We start from the raw sequence: 18,098 nt of genomic DNA, 5'->3' as shown, positions 1-18,098 counted from the left end.
AGAGAGGTGGACTGGGACAGGTTCTCGAGGGGGGCGGCCTGCTCCGACCTGCAGCTGCAGCACCATGAGGGCCCGGGAGCTTGTTAGGTGTACACACAGGGAGGTCAAAGGGCAATCTGAGGGCGAGGTGATGGAGCCCCAATCTTCAGCAGCCGGAAGCCACTGGCAATAACCATGCGAATAAAATCTTTGTGGTCAAGGTACGGTTGTCACAGGTGCCTCCAAGAGGTCACCTCCCCGACATGGAAATGATAAAAGGAAAAGAAAAAAAAAGCAAACAAACTGTCAGTCATTAACCATTGTCCTCAGTCGAGTCCTTTCATCATCGTGGTTTGCCAACTTCCATTCTCCTACCGCTAACGATCCGATCAAATACGACCGGGATAAAACACACACACACACACACACACACACAAAATATCCCTGCTGTACAAACCACACTGGAAAGATACGAGTCAATCGCATTAGGTCAAGCTGAACACATCCCACTGTTGGGGGAACCATCATGGCGTATTGATCCCACATTGTCCTCGACGTCCGCACGACTCAAAAATACAAGACATGTAAAAAGTATCACGTGATGGAGAGCTTGAGAAGATGACAAGGCGGACGGGCACTGAGGCTGGGGCGCTCCCGGGGCGGGGGATCGAACCATGGCGGCGGGTGAGTGGGGCCCTCCACATCCATGTTGTCGATGACTCATTTACATTTACAGAGGTGTTGACCATGGCTGCCCGAGGAGAATGTAAATACCAGAGAGGGGTACAACGAAGAGGCAGTCATTACCTTAGAAAATGTAAATATGATTTTTTTTCAATGAATTTACACATACAGACACAGACGCACATACACAAACACAGACACACACACACACACACACACACACACAAACAGACACACACAGACACAGACACACACACACAGGGATGGGTCAACTCTTTACGCATTACCTATTTTCTAAAGGCTCAAAAAAAAGTCAATTAGTGATGTAAAGACTGATTGGTTCATTAATGTTGATAATGTATCATTGCACTTTGTATACGATGACCATGATTTGGTTCCCAACCCTCCCCTCCCTCTCCCCCACTCCTACATGTTCGTAATTAATGATATCGTAATTAAATCTGATGATCCTGTATTTTTTTTATCATAAATAGTTTTATTCAAATGTGGGGCCATTACGTTTTCTTTTTTTCCTCTGAAAATAACTTGTTTCCATCATGTAGAAATTTAGTTATTACAGACGGTACGGAGGTAACGAGGCTGTCTTACATGTACCTCTCATTATCACAACGGTACGACCCTTAAGCACGACGGTACGACCCTTAGGTATGATGTCGAAACCTTTAACTCGTCCCTTAAGGGTCTGGTGAGAGGCCTTCCCATCATCCCCAGGAATCGTACCGTCGTGCTCACGGGTCGTACCGTCGTGCTCACGGGTCGCACCGTCGTGCTGACGGGTCGTACCGTCGTACTCCAAAAGTTAATCTCTTCAAAAAACAGGGCAATTTCTTCGCCGAGGAAGACCATGAGAGAAGCAGTTGTCACACACTGCATGGTTACCACCCACCCACCCACCACAGAAATATATACTTGTTATCACACGACGACGGTGTTTCAAGGATGCTTGCCCGTGACCCCTCACACCCACCACCATAAGGAACTACTTCAGTGCATGGATTATTTATTTTCCAGGTCCCGGGTGTTATCACAAGCATCAGGCCTCTCCCTGGGAGGGGCTAGCTGGAGGCGGGTGTGTGGGAGGGGCTTGCTAGAGGTGGGTGTGTGGGAGGGGCTAGCTAGAGGCTGGTGTGTGGGAGGGGCTAGCTAGAGGCTGGTGTGTGGGAGGGGCTAGCTAGAGGCTGGTGTGTGGGAGGGGCTAGCTAAAGTCTGGTGTGTGGGAGGGGCTTGCTAGAGGCTGGTGTGTGGGAGGGGCTAGCTAGAGGCTGGTGTGTGGGAGGGGCTTGCTAGAGGCTGGTGTGTGGGAGGGGCTAGCTAGAGGCGGGTGTGTGGGAGGGGCTAGCTAGAGGCTGGTGTGTGGGAGGGGCTTGCTGGAGGCGGGTGTTTGAGAGAGGCTAGCTAAAGGCTGGTGTGTGGGAGGGGCTTGCTAGAGGCGGGTGTGTGGGTGGGGCTAGCAAGAGGCGGGTGTGTGGGCGTGGTGCAGTTTAGGCGTTCCAGATCTAACTTCAGTGGCTGTTTGTGACCAGTTCACTGGCCACGGTGAGGTCCTGGTGGATCATGGAATGTGACCAGTCGTCGTGCCCCTCGTATTACCATGTCTTCACTACATGTAAACATTTCATAAAACTGAAACTACCTGAACATAACATGCCGGTGAAGTCACAGCCAGCACGGACACGGATGTCTGAAGTTCAGCGAGTATAGCGTTGCCGTCAAAATAATAAATGCCACAAGCCCACATAAGGCATGATCCATTTGATACTTCCTCTCTGTAAGCAAAATCGGCCTGACACTGACTGCTCCCAAGGGCACCTGAAGAATTCTACCTTAACCACACCCCATACCAGACGACCACATTAGGGAAGGCTGTGGGGGAGGTAAACTAAGTGCTGCTCCGAGTCAGAGCTTGGCACCCCCCCCCCTCAAGCACAGGTGTAGAGGAGGTCTAGGGTAATACACACTTGCCGTAATGAGAACCGCATTTTGAGGCAGCACCACCCGTTTGGTCACCTTGGCCGGTGAGAGAGAGAGAGAGAGAGAGAGAGAGAGAGAGAGAGAGAGAGAGAGAGAGAGAGAGAGAGAGAGAGAGAGAGAGAGAGAGAGAGAGAATCTGCTACAGAAGGATGAAGGACGAGTGACAAAGACTGTATCTTAAGTAAGGGAGATGATCTACAGAGGAAGGGAAGGGAGGACCACAGCAAATACCTACATTAGAAGACAAGGACAACGGGGAGACATAACTCATGGACTAAAGCAGCGAGTTTATTGTGCACTCCGACCCTTTCCTGTGGGCGGTGGCGCAAGAGAGGACACAAGGTACTTAAAAGGTCTTTCAAAAATTCCTCAGCGGATCTGATAGTATCGATTCTGAGCACATATTTGTCAGAGAGAGAGAGAGAGAGAGAATGTACAGATCAGCCACAGGACACACCAAGAAGACAGGCAGGAAAAGAAGAGCCAATAAGTATGTGAAGAAATGATAACAAAACAATTTTGTAAGAGCAGTAGCTTCGCGAATGACTGTTCAAGAATCATACAGCAGAAAGGTTAAGAGATGGGGGCCTTGCGAGGGTAATATTCTTTCCCCCCATACACACACAGGAGGTAATACAAGACTTGAGAAAAACCTTCAATGAATGAGGGAAATTGTGACCAAGTGACAAGGGTCGTCCAGGATAATGAGGCTGTCAACAAACAGGAGAGCAAAGCCTGATAGTTATGGATTTTTCACCGGACACATCTGAAAAGGACTTGGGCGCGCTGCCAACAGTGTGTGTGTGCCAGGCCGGCCAGGATGTGATGGATCCGTAGGCCTACACGGTCCGCGGCCACAAACAGGCTGGCTGGGCAGAGGAGCAACGCAGCATCGATAGTCCCAGACCCAGCTGTGGGGGGTAGAAGACGTCCTCAACCATCATATGGTATACGGATGGTAAGGTAAGGTTAGGTAAGGTCCCAGACCCAGTTGTGGGGCTGGAAGACCTCCCAAACCATCGCAAGGTAAGGTAAGGTCCCAGACCCAGCTGTTGGGATAGAAGACCTCAGAATCCATCGTAAGGTATACGCATGGTATTGTAAACCATCATACTGTGTACAGCAGGTAGGGTAAACTATCGTAAGGTATACGTGCAGTTAGATAAATCATCGTGAGGTATAATGTCAGTGACGTGAGGCGAACACTGAGGAACATTAACCTAGCCATGTGTATACCTGGAGAGGCTTACAGCAGAGTACTGGACTTACCTGGACAAGCCCTGGGACTGGCGCCCCCCCCTCACCTGTGGTAGGGTTAAGACTGGCCTCAGCGGAAAGGAAAAATCTCCCTCTAAGCCTACACATCTGTCTCGGAGACCTGGGCTTAGAGATCAGCAGGGCGTGAAGAAATATTAACACAGAGGTTCTGTTCTGGACGTGAGGAAAAAGGGTTTTTTGTTTTCCCATTCGAGAACTGCTTCTGTGGTGTTTTAAATGGTTTGGTTCTCGCCTTTTTATGGCGAACGAAAACGCTCTAAGCATGACTGTGTTCTGTCTGTACCTTTAGAAGACCTGGGGATGTACTGGGAATATTCATTATGATCACGACGGTAAAAGCATTGGGTATGATGGTGTGACCTCTGACCTGACCAATAAGGATCGGGTCAGAGACCAGACCACCATATCCAAAGGTCGCATATAGTCGTCCTCAAGGTTCGTACAGTCGTTATCAAAGGTCGCACAGCATAACGCGGCACATAAGTGTCACAAACACACGACATCTGACCAAGATCCCAGTCATGTTGACCCCCTCACAATCTGCTGGTGTATATTCCAGGGTTCACGCGGTAGAACACCGTGGCGTCTTGTGGCTAGTGTAGATGAAGGATAAAGTAAGGGCCTTTTCCAATATCTGTAGCTCATCTAAACGACAGATCCACCTCGTCCCCCCCTTCCCTCCACAGGAGGCTGTTATCTCACATCTACATAATTACATGCAAATGACTGCTATTCCAATTTTGTGCATGGAGCTAATTTCGGCTTCCAATATAGAGGAGGCGTCGAGGCTCCAGCAGATGAGGATGTCTCCCCATCGTTCTCTGCTTCTCCACCATTCCTCCCTCCATTCCCCTTCCTTTACTGCTTCTTCCACCATTCCTCGCCGCTCCTCCACCATCCCTCCCTCGCCCTCCGCTTCAGGAAGACCACACTTCTGGGCTAGTGGATTTTGGAGCCAGGCGACTGACGGGGTATCATACTTCAGAAAGGCCACAGATCCCATCTCCCAGCCTTTGGGGGATCTAGAGGCAGAAGAAATGGAACAGGCTCGCTCTTCGGGGATGCCTGGGATCCCAGATCCCACACAGGGGATCTTGGGACTGGAAGAAATATCAGAAACTGACTCCTCTGTGAGTTCAAGCATCCCACACAACCAGAGCAGTGCAAGGATGATAGCTCCGCCGCAGGATGATAACCAAGCATTCTTCCCTCTACATAATATGTTACGAGCTCATTCTCCTGACCATCACGGACCCCACCTTCATTCTTCTGACCATCACGGACCCCACCCTCATTCTCCTGACCATCATGGACCCCACCCTCATTGTCCAGACGATCACACCCATTTTCCTCATTACGTACAGGAATGATACAGCGTCGCTGACCCAACCTTACCTCAGCAGGGACAGGAATGATTACAAGTTCAGTCCCCACCCTTGCCATGACCTCGACCCAGGGGTTAACATGGAGAGGTAAATTCCAAGACTCCAATCACCTTTGTATAACAGGTCTCAGAATGCAGAGGTAATCTACCCTTCGTGATTTATGTGAAGGAACAGTTCGAAGGAACAGTTCACCCTACTAGCCAGCACCTAAGGCGACCCTATCCCCGTCCCTGATGTCTGAAGGAGCCGCACCCTAGCCCCGGCAACACTTGGCTCTCCCCCCCGAGGGTTAGGTAGGGGTGGTAAGAGTGCCCGGTCGGCCTCGTATGTGATTACGTCTTGATCTTCTCATTACCCGCCAGATCTCCCTAAAACCTCGCCTGGCCTCGGCTTCCCCTCATCTCTGCCCTTGTTTAGCCCCCCTTCCCCCCTCCCCCTCACATCGTGCCCTCATATAAGCGTTATTATGATTGTTTTTTCTTCTCCGTTTGCCGTTTTCTATGCTATTTACGCCAGTATTTTCTAGGGAGTCGCTTAATAACCGTCCTTGTGGGTTTCTTTTTCCACGGCCAGCCGTTTTCTATGATATTTATACGTCTTCCTCTCCAAGGGGTCACTTTAGTAGCATCTGGGCGTCTGTTGTGTTCTCTCGGCCATAATTTATTGCTTAACAAGAAGCGCTTTGTTACTTAATTAAATGCCTGAATGACATACATAACTTAGCGCTAAAGTGTCAGGAAGAAACAAACATTGGCCATTACTTGCATATATCCACTCTTCAGCTGCCACACATAATAAATCGAAGTCGATGTCTATCATCCACAGCCAAATCCTTCAGGCTATTCCATGTTGTACCTTGGGCGATGCATATGCCCTGGTTCAGCCTACTGACGGCAGATCGCTCCCATCATCCATATACCACACCCATCCAGTCCATTCCCTCTCGTGCACGCCTCTCATCCTCCTGGTACCCCAGAGCCTCTTCCATTCCCTTCTTTCTCTTACTAGTTGTTTTCTAGGGCAAAACATGTACACAGATATGTAGGTATGCATGTATGTATGTATAGATGTATAGGTATACATGAATGTATGTATAGATGTATATAGATATATAGGTATGCATGTATGTATAGATGTATATAGATGTATAGGTATACATGTATGTATGTATAGATGTATAAAGATGTATAGGTATACATGTATGTATGTATAGATGTATATAGATGTATAGGTATGCATGTATGTATGTATAGATGTATATAGATGTATAGGTATGCATGTATGTATGTACAGACGTATAAGTTTCTTTTATCGACTGCTTGACCGGTCGGCTTCGCCTCCATACTTGTCGCTCGCGACACTCAATGCCAGAATTATGCATAAATGGGATGACAAAACGACCGATATTGATGGCTGGAGGGAGGAAAGCTTTATACCACGCCTAGTTTACGAGGGGGTGATCCTGACAAGCCTGCCGGTAATGGTTCATACCAAGGGCAATACACGCCCTTAACGACGTACTTCTATTGCCGCAGGGGGGGGGGGGTGTGGGGTTGGGATTCAATAAAGGTGATGGGGAGAGACAAGATAATGATGTTTATAACCATATGTGACTGATCACACTAGAAAGGTACCATATGACAACCCTCTTGCCTCCTATAGGCATCAGCATTGGGTGGTAGTCCATATGTTTCATGAGGGGAAACAGTTTTTTTCACCCACCCACCCATCACTCTCTCTCTGAGTATATATATATATATATATATATGTGTGCGTGTGTGTGTGTGTGTGTGTGTGTGTGTATGTGGTATACTGGGGTCTACGTGCTGTCAGTGGACTGAACTAGGGCGTGTGAAACGTCCGGGGTAAACCATGGAAAGGTCTGTGGGGCCTAATTGTGGATAGTGAGCCGTGGTTTTGCTGCATTACACATCACAACATGCGAAAGGATGTGAGCGGATGCGGCCTCTCCTCCTCTGCTCCTGGCGCTGTCTCGCTAACGCAGGGAACTGCGATCAAGTATGAAAAAAGATATATATATATGTATAATGTTTACTTATATGGTCATTTCCATCGGTGGGGTATACAGTCTGCTAACGAGGTCTAGGTATGGTACGACGCCAATGGGATGGGAAGAGAGGGGAGATGATCCGCAGTGAACTTTATCAGAGCCTGGAACATAAATAGAGATGGGGTTTCTTAATAACTGAAAAGTGTGGAGTGAAGTTATGCTGTATATTTCGATACACTATGATGGGCCGGTGTGGGAAGGAGTTCCACCACCCGGTGTTGTTGTGCACTCTGGGGACGCCAGCCAAACAAGAGTATTTCATCCTGTTGGCTGTATTGTTGCACTGGAGGTGAGGCCATCTGCTGAACATTACAGCATTAGCAGGCAGCCCAGACGACTGGGAAATTAGTACTTGGCCGCTCCGAGCCCCGGCGGCCCGTCTAGCTGCCTCCATTACGCAAGAGACCTAAACATAGACCGGCAATTATCCGTGAAATCCCGTGAACATGTCGAGGCCAGGAATACCACACTTTACCCTCATGTAAAGATAATACCGCAGCTCCTTATAGCCAAGAGCAGTAATAGCCTTCCATGTGAAGATATTTCGTACGAGAATAAAGAAAGAGGAAGGTGTGTGTGTGTGTGTGTGTGTGTGTATAGCGTGGTGCCAAGCGGTCTGGGTGAAGGAGACGGGTGGGTGTGAATCGTGCGCGGTCTCGGGGAGCCTGGGGCGTGTGAGAGGACCGTGCATGCCTCCCGGCCAACACACGCCATCATCCCCCTGAAAATTACTTAGATTACTGCTCTAATTTCCTATTGCACCATTTTCCCGATAGATTCCTCGGGCGTCTGTGGGTTCAGACTTAGATTAGTTTCCATAATACCACAGTAGACTATTACGATTACTCATCCTTACGGAGACCGGAGTGTTACCGGACTCCGCCTGCGAGTGGTCACGCCCCGAGCGAGAAGTCACCCTCGCCATGGCTGCGTTATCGCCAGGGAACAGTAAGACTCTTATGGAGTCCATCATTGCCCTGGTATCGCTTGGAGTGCAGCTTCGAAGCTGCATATAATGGATCCTGGCGCTGTATATACATATATGTATATATATATATTCATTGCAAGAGGTCACAGTGGTGCATGTGATCTACCCCGTCTTAGGTACGTCTCTGCCTTGTATATCAACTGACTATTCTACGTTTTCTATCTCATTCTTGTAGCTCCCCTGACGATGTGATCATGACACGAAAGTGCACTTGGAAACTTGGCATGTTTCATTTTCCTCATGGTTATCGACATATATATATATATATATATATATATATATATATATATATATATATATATATATATATATATATATATATATATATATCGGAAGACTAACATGGGTTGGTATTTACATAATGATGAGTATCTAACAGTTACGCACATGTGATCCACTGGCTTGCATAATCATCTAGACATTTCGGCTGAGCGGCAATAAATATGGCTTGTGCTCTCAAGACCCCCGAGATCGAGCCCCCGTCAGGGTGGTCCTCGTGGACAAGGGGGACAAACTCGACCCGGGTGTCAAAGGGCACCGCCCATCCCCCTCCCCTCCCCCCTCAGGAAGGTAAACAACACGACCTGGGTTTATATCAGTCTTATACTCCGGGCGTAGGGCCTCCTACCACTGCCGGATTATATATATATATATATATATATATATATATATATATATATATATATATATATATATATATATATATATATCCGGCATGTGTTCAGGCACGATTAAAAGAGCATGGCAGGTGTGCGAGCATGTGGCTTCCAACACACACACACACACACACACACACACATATATATATATATATATATATATATATATATATATATATATATATATATAAACGAACGAACAACGACAACGCTAACCCAGGTGACGTGAGCACCTGCTTTACTAAAAAAGACAAACACAGGTGAACTCACAACCACAAGCCCCAGGTGGCAAGGGCACCTGCCCCCTGGAACAGGTCCAACAGGTTGTTCAAAGATTCTTTTAACATTTTAATCCGTACTCACGTTACACCGCAGGTAAGACTGGGGCTCCTCCAGCCAGCCACAGCCGCCACCAGATGGCGTTGCCCTGACGCCACCACCACCACCAGCGTATACATCCAAATATCACATTCAGGAATGCCGCTTGAGCATCATGGTATGAGAGTACTTACTTTTTACCAGCACTTACACGTCGGCGACGGAAAGTATTAAGTTAACTGTGCGCTCTAAGCATCGTAGAAAGAAACTTTTAAGTTTACTAGCTCCTTAAACATCATAAAGGAAAGAACAAAGTTTTTTTAACATTTTAAACAATGTAGAAGGAAAGTACTACGTCTAGTGGCACTCTAATGATAAAAAAAAATATTACAGTACTAATTATAATAACAAAACACCACAAAATAAAGGTACTGCGTTAATTAGCATATTAAACACCACTGAATAAAATTACTACGTTTATTAGCACTTAAACCATCATATAATATGAAAGTACTAAATGGGTTAGAACTTTAAGCATCATATAATGAAATTACCAAGCGTATTAGTACTTTAAACTTCACATGATGAAAGTACTAAGTTCATTTTTACTTTGAACACCTTAGAATGAATGCAGTAATTCTACTTGCACCTTAATCATCAGATAATGAAAGTATTACGTTGCTGAACTATTGAGACATCATATAATGTACTCAACACGATGGTTATTAACACAGTGCAACATATTTTGTCCATACAAACAAACGTCAGAAAGTCAGCACAGAAGGATTTGAATATTTATATATTTGGCTGGTTACTAACATGCCAGATACCAGAAATTATATATATATATATATATATATATATATATATATATATATATATATATATATATATATATATATATCGACTGAAAGGCCTAGCTAAGGGTCTGTGGTTTCGGTGCATTACACACAATATAGTACGGACGTGAGCCACGCGGCATGTTTCCTTCTGTACTTGGCGCTACTTCGCTATTGTCTGAAACGGCGATCAAGAGAGAATGTATATATATATATATATATATATATATATATATATATATATACATACATACATACACTTGCTTTCCTCTACCATACAACTCATGCTGGAAATTCCAATACAAGACGCAGTTTATTTTATTTATGTATCAGAAAAGCCATAAGAAGTAATTCATGTTCGTGTAAGTGTGGTAAGGCTGCCATGTTAGAAGCTTACTTCCAGACCGCCAGTTCAATATACGCTTCCCGTAAACACTGAGACCCTTAAAGATATGAGATACAAGTTTTTTTTTTCTATGTTTGAAATGTTTATTTGTCTAAATATTCATAGACTCAACATTTGAATGACAGCATGGGTGAAGGATACATGACCAGGGGTAAGGTCGGAGCTAGTATACAACATTCAGTGGGTACAGTACATCAACAAAGGCGGGTGACAGGTAGGCCGGGGGTGTTCGAAGGGGTATATTCATACTGCATCATATATCCTGGTCCAGGATGGTGTTACAGGTATATTGGGAAAACCAAAAACCATGCATACAAGCAGAATGTAATGTTATATCGTCCAGAGGATGTTCTAATACAGTCCTATGAAGTACCTACCGCCGCTGGGCGATGTCGCATCCTATCCTCGGCAGTCCTGCCGCTGGGCGACATCCTAGTCTACTATGAAGCATTTATTTCCGCTGGACGATATAGCATCCTGTCTTAGGAAGTACTATTGTTGAACGTCCTCCCACTGGATGTCAGAACCTTGCATCGTAAGTGCTAGAATTGAACGACACGGGATCCTAGCTTAGACGGTACCAGCACAAAGCATGTTAGCATAGGCAGTCCCAGCGGTACGCGAGGGTATCCTAGCACAGTCGCTCGTCAACCAGATTGCAAGGAGAGCAGCCGTTCTGAAATTATGCCAAGATCTCAACCCAATTTCTTATCTGGCTCGACTGTCTTCTCGCCCGACTTCAATTAGCTGTATGAATAAGTGACAGAATGGATTAACGAGCAACATCATATAGATATATGACGCTCCGGCGTCCCCTGCGTATGTGCGCCTACTGCGCAAGCAGGAACATCCAAGGTTATGAATGACGAACGCCGCAGTGTCTGTGTGAGGTATAATGTGTGTGAGTAGGTGTATATAGGAGAAAAAATGCACTGTCGTTAGGCCCCTGTCGGTCTACCTTGCATTTCTGTCGTACATCGACGTACATTTTTCAATGCTTTTTACATGATTACGTTGTATGCTCCAAGTGCCCACTACTATGTTTATCCAAAGCTTTCCTGAGTCCCCCTCTCGACGTTTTTTCTTGCCTTACTCGTTGTGTTCTCCTGTCGCGAGCCGTTCTGACTTCAGAGAATTGTGTTAACAAAATCGTAGTCATCAGGAACTCATTTTACCGTGTCTTCTCTTATCCTCCTGTCTTCTACTTTCCTCTTTTCGGTTCATACCACTTCGTGCAGGTACGGCACTCGTTGTATTCCTTTCCACCTTCTCTAACAGCTTGTGTGACTGCAGAAATAAAGGCTAAATTGATAAGGTGCATTTTACCTGAGTCGAATGTACATTGTATATATCTTCTCACACATTTGTCCACATCACTGACGGCAATTATTGTCAATTACAAAATAATTTGCCTGTGTACAGGTGTGTGTGCATGTGTACACTTACGAAACACAAGCTGAAATGACCCTAATGTCGGAGGCCAGGAAATGCGGAATCCCAGTATTGCGTGGAACACTTTCACCTGAAACCTAGAGAAAAATGTAGGAGCGACTCGTGTCGGGAGCACAAAGACAGAGTTTCACGGTTAATTAAACCGAAATCTATTTCCACCAACATCTGTCCCTCCCAGTTGTTCTGCTGTCTCTTTAACAACGGATAAATGCCTTGAACCGCATTATATATATATATATATATATATATATATATATATATATATATATATATATATATATATATATATATAATCTAAACTATTTTCCACTTCAAGCCGAGAATCGAACTAGAATCCATCGTGTGGCAGCCGTGTTCGTTATTAGACTACCTAATTTACATATCAGTAGAATCCTTAAAACAGGATCATTCCAAACTTCGCATGTCTAACCTAAAAACGCAAACGTGAGCTACCATGAATACAAGAAGCCTCGTCGTATTTGCATTGCTGATGTGTTTTCAGAGCAGCCGAGACAAAAATGGACATGCCAAACGACAGGCGGAAGTGTGAAATACGTTAGACCAACCCTCTCAAAGTATTGTGTATCACGTCGGTAACGTTACATATGTATCACTATAACACACTTTCCAAACAAGCACAAGGGAAGGGGCGCGCGCCCGCCGGACCCCAATCTCCAATATTTGTAAACAAACTCATTCATTCATAGGTAAGTAGGTAGGTAGGTAGGTAGGTGCCTGTCTGCCTTCCTCACCATGATGAAGGACGCTACGAGAGAACATTATACCGTCTGAAAAAGCAAAACCTACCGGATATACATTACAGGGGAGAGAGAGAGAGAAAAGAAAGAATGGAAGTAAAAACTAATCATTTAATATTCCCATAAACCAAGAACTTGATATCCTATGTCTTGCTCACATTAGACAACGAATATATCATAACTGACTATTTTTATGTTAATGGAACTGATATGTGGAGGGGAGGGTACGTTACACCCCGCCAGTCTGTCAACCGTCTTAATTTAAATATCGTGTTGAATTCTTAAAGAGAAACGATTTTTATTATTTTCCTTTTTTAGTAGCTACATACAAAGAATTATCTGACGGAACACATTACGTTAATCTAATTTGTTAGTACTGTTTTCCGTTCTTATTGTACGTTTGTAAAAGACGATGAAAGGCTGTGTGCAAGAATTTTAACCATATGTCGAGATAAATCACAGTGTCATACTATATCATGTCAATGAATGCTTATAATTAAAGTAATTCAGAGAGTTTGTTTCATGTGATGCAAAATCCACAATTACGACAAACTGAATGTAAGTATACCCGCTCTACGCGCCTTGGCCGTGAGTTATAATTCCTGTATTCCTATAAAATGGTAACAATACAAATTACTCTGAGAAGAAATACATATCTCAATAAATGATTTAAACATATCTAACTTACCAGTTTCAGTAAGATCAGTAATAAACATTATACATCCTGGGCACAGTTTACCGCAAGTTGCGAGTGAACACTACCACACGCGCACGAACACCCTTCCCTCGCGAGAGACACCTCCACACTGCCAGACCCATACCACTACACCCCGCGCTAGCTCACCCTCGGCCGTACTGCCCGTGACGAGGCTCGCATACTAGCTCCCGTAACGCTCCGTCAGTACACGCTTACTGACACAGGGCAAAAAAACGAGTTTTACACTCTCAACCAAGAATGAATGCTCCACCGTAGGTAGAAAACGCTGAATGTAAATGAACCAAAGCTTGTGTATGAAACACGAGACATTTATATACTGGAACGAAAGGGTTTCGGAGGGGGAGTTTTAATATCAAGGAAGGAATTACCTTTCGTGTGACTGTTTATTTCCTGCAGCAAGCAGTAATTTCGGTAATTTTCCTCCACTTGTAACATACTAGTGTCACGTGTGAATAATGCGTCAGATAAATAATGAGCGCATTAATGTTCCTTGTATTCAGAAGGAACATGAAATACCCTCAAGAAGTTGATATTCAACGGGACAGAACGCATTTTCCTAAGGGGTTGAGAGAGAGAGAGAGAGAGAGAGAGAGAGAGAGAGAGAGAGAGAGAGAGAGAGAGAGAGAGAGAGAGAGAGAGAGAGAGGAACGGAAAGTTGAATTTCATTTTGCCGTCAAGTCTGCCGTTTAGTGATCAGTATTTAGCCATATTTGATGATGGGGATTACCTACCTGTTGTCATGTCTTCCATTTGCCTACAATCGTCGTCTTTTACTGACTGTGTCTTTTCTGCCCTCAGCTCTGTCTTTCCCTGCTCATTTCTTCCACTCACTTCACTGGCTGGTGTCGCCCGTTCTCTTCCCTTCATTTCGTCCCTCAATTTCTCCCTCCTACTCTGTATCAGTGGATTTATTCCTTCTCCTTCCTGTTCATACAAGCGACATTAATGTGTCTTTTTATATCTTCATTTATCTTTCTGTAGAATTAGGTTACAAGTTTCTCTCATAATATATATATATATATATATATATATATATATATATATATATATATATATATATATATATATATATATATATATATATACACTCGTTTGATATAGACGGATAGATAAGTAGATGTGGATGCGACGCTTTATGAGCAGCGCTCCAGATACATCGTGGTAGCGTATACACACAACATGGTCAGGGGCAAGACCGCCTCTCTCTCTCTCTCTCTCTCTCTCTCTCTCTCTCTCTCTCTCTCTCTCTCTCTCTCTCTCTCTCTCTCTCTCTCTCTCTCCGCACTTGGACGGCGACCACAGTTCAGCACACAGCGTCGTCTGGGGTCACAGGGTCTCTCCAGTGCATCAATACTGATGAATAACGACCAGACGGATCCCACAACAAACACGACTTACTTGGCGCACACACACACACACACACACACACACACACACACACACACACACACACACACACACACACACACACGGCACCCCCCCTTCCCCCCGGCATCTCGTGGGGGGAGGGGGGGAGTCGCTGTTTACACAAGATTGAACCCGAATTTGCATATATTCTCGGTGTGATTAACCCATTGCATCACCGTATGCGTCTCATTATGAGTCCGGGCGATGTAAAAGCCTTGCGACTTGCAGTCCAGTGTTTCATTCGCAACAACACCATCGTCAGAATATGAATATCAATGAAGCTCATTAGTATGCATGAGCAGGCGTCAATTTTTAGCCTCCCCCCTCCACCCCCACAACAACAAGTGCAGTTTGGAACATGGCGAGGGTACGCACGAAGGAATTCCTCACACGTCTCTATTAGCTGGACGCCAGAGGAGGACACGGCTTTACCCTGCGTGCTACGGTGTCTCCCTCTGGCCCACCGTTATTACCGCAGGAACCCCCGGCGTCGTACGACAAGAGGATATGCAAATTGGTGACAGGTAGTCCAGAACGTACGACTCAGGACACACACACACGAGACCGGGCCGGCCACTCACAAACGGCCGAGTGAAAGACACCAAACCCCCACCACGTAGTGGTTCATTCCACCGTGTGACGCATCTTGAAGGTCGTTCCTAACGTCTTGATAATTAGCGAATTACAGGACCTTCTTCTTCCCCCGGCGCTGGTGATCTGGAACCTAACCACAGGGTTACAGTGATGAACCCCAAAGGAACGTGCGAGCGCTCGGGGTGGACTGTGGGCTAACCGCTTGGGTACAGATGTCACTGTCCGCTGTATTTGGTTCTCTGTATTTACATTACCTCCCACAATAAGCTGTTCCTGACACTGACAAACTGCCTCAACCACTGGCATAAACGGCACTTTCTGTAAACAGTTGAGGGTTCACTAATGTAAAAGAAGGAGGACGGGATCCATGTCCTACCAGCCACGCCACCGCCTGGGTCACGGGTGGCAGGCGGGGTTTGGTACAGCCAGCCAGCATGTGTGTCATCTTTGTCTTCAGAAGATACACAATTCTATAAAGCTGGTTCAGAATTTAAGATATGTTTATTATGTTTTAAAGTGCTGAATAACCATTAGGTTTCCCCCGGGGCGTTGCAAATGCCACAGAATCACTCATTCAGCCTCTAGCTGACTGCAGCACTCATGCAGGCGAGCAGATGTTGGGAGGTGTTTGAGTAAACACATGAACGTAATATATTAGGGATGAAGCATTTCATCACAGTATGCGCTCGCGCCCGCCCTGTGCCAGTAATGGCACACACGCCCGCCCTGTACCAGTAATGGCACGCCTAAGAGAACTGATTGTTATTGACAAGATCCCGTGCCAGGCAGGCTCTAGTGTTGATCATTCGGTGATCTGCAAGACCGGTATGTCACAACGGGGTTCGAATCCTCTCCATTCGCAATTGCCTTATCGTACATAAGTAGAGTTCCGGTTGGCTAGGCGTGGGTAGGGTGAGGTAGTGCTGGCTGTTCTGTATGTACGCACTCGGGAGATATTTTAGCGAACCAATCTGCAAATTATGTGTCCCAACCCTTCCACACTCCTCACCTCGCGTCAACATTATAGATAAAAAAGATGTTCATAACTAGAGTTTTACATATATATATCTTTTTTTTTTTTTCTCTCTCTCTCCTTCCCCTCGTCTTTTCCTCACATCAAAAACTCGACTTCTCCATTACAGCCTAATGGGTTCCCCAGGTTCTTAAAATTCTGAAAGCAATTGCTCGGCCATCAGACGTCGGCCGCGTCAGTTCACACAACAAAATTCCTCCACTCGAAAATATTTCCGAGTATTTCGTGATGCCGGTAATATACCTCGAAGTTATTTTCTGCACAGATTCACCCGGGGATCCTTCTTTACTGCCACAAGTTTTGCTTTTGGGGGCGGGTGTGGAGGGGGAGTATCACAAAGGAATTCTTCTGTGTCTCCTCACGTGTGGGTCGGTGTGTGATTGGGAAGGGCCTCGTGCCGACCAAATAGCTCGACGCAGGATGGTATAGAGGTGTGTTGCTGGGTATGAAGGGAGGGAGAGAGAGAGAGAGAGAGAGAGAGAGAGAGAGAGAGAGAGAGAGAGAGAGAGAGAGAGAGAGAGAGAGAGAGAGAGAGAGAGTTCATTGGAGACTAGGTTATTTCCACTACAGATCAAATAATCACTTCTGATAACCATAAACCAATTACATCATATGCAGATGTAAATCACTTATCTGCTAGTGGAGATAATGATAAAGGTAAATGGCGGTAGGTAGGCAATAAAAATCACGTAAAAATCGAGGGGAAACATTTATGCTAATAATTAATGAAGTCGGTTGAATAACGAGGACATTATCATGTGCATCCCATTTGTCATGCCAAACTGTTCCTTGTTGCCAAATGCATGGCTTGCCTCCACCATGATGGTGTTTTATATATAGTGCGTGCGGGGGGGAAGTGAAGTCAAGTTACCTTTGATCATACGCGGTAGAAAGGGTTACTTTCTTATGCCACCATACCTTACGTATACCTTACGATGGTTTGGGAGGTCTTCTACCCTCCCACAGCTGGGTTTCGTCCCTCACTATACCTTACGTATACCTTACGATGGTCTGGGAGGTCTTCTCCCCTCCCCAGCTGGGTTTCGTCCCTCGCTAAACATTACGTATATCTTAGGACGATGGTTTAGGAGGTCTTCTACCCCTCACAGCTGGGTCTGGGACCACAACTTGCCTTCCCTTACGTGTACCACGCGATGGCCTGCCTTGTTAAGAGGGGGACCTGGGACATCGCTTTTTCAACCCTCAGACTCTCTTCAGTCTCCAGCCCAACCCCAGCTGGGGCTCGGCTGGCGCTGAATTGTACCGTGTGAACACCTCTCTCTCTCTCTCTCTCTCTCTCTCTCTCTCTCTCTCTCTCTCTCTCTCTCTCTCTCTCTCTCTCTCTCTCTCTCTCTCTCTCCAACCCCCCCATTACCATACTTCCCAGCCTACATAATCCTCAGGGCCTGGAGAGTCCCTCGTAAACTGGCGCAGGTCACACGTACGGCCTCCTCACCCACACACAGACGGGGGTTTTACCGAGCAACCCAGTCGCGCGACACTCAGACGTACTGTTGTTGTCTGTCCTTCTCATGTA

At 45.8% G+C, this 18,098-nt stretch overlaps 1 protein-coding gene across 2 annotated transcripts in view; it reads right to left on the bottom strand.

Annotated features, from left to right (window-relative positions):
* LOC139760357 (repulsive guidance molecule B-like) overlaps positions 1-13,653 on the bottom strand; it is a 130,384-nt gene extending 116,731 nt beyond the window's left edge. The window contains exon 1 of one of the 2 annotated variants that reach the window (XM_071683418.1): positions 13,498-13,653. The gene's annotated coding sequence lies outside the window, so the exon portion shown is untranslated. The remainder of the gene's footprint in view (positions 1-13,497) is intronic. The other variant, XM_071683419.1, reaches the window with a different exon arrangement.
* Between the last annotated feature and the right edge of the window lie 4,445 nt (positions 13,654-18,098).

The sequence above is a fragment of the Panulirus ornatus genome, chromosome 36, assembly GCF_036320965.1.
Source record: "Panulirus ornatus isolate Po-2019 chromosome 36, ASM3632096v1, whole genome shotgun sequence".
In the NCBI taxonomy this organism is placed as follows: domain Eukaryota; kingdom Metazoa; phylum Arthropoda; class Malacostraca; order Decapoda; family Palinuridae; genus Panulirus; species Panulirus ornatus.
Note: the sequence above shows the minus strand (reverse complement) of the source record. Positions and strands in the feature narration are given on the sequence as shown.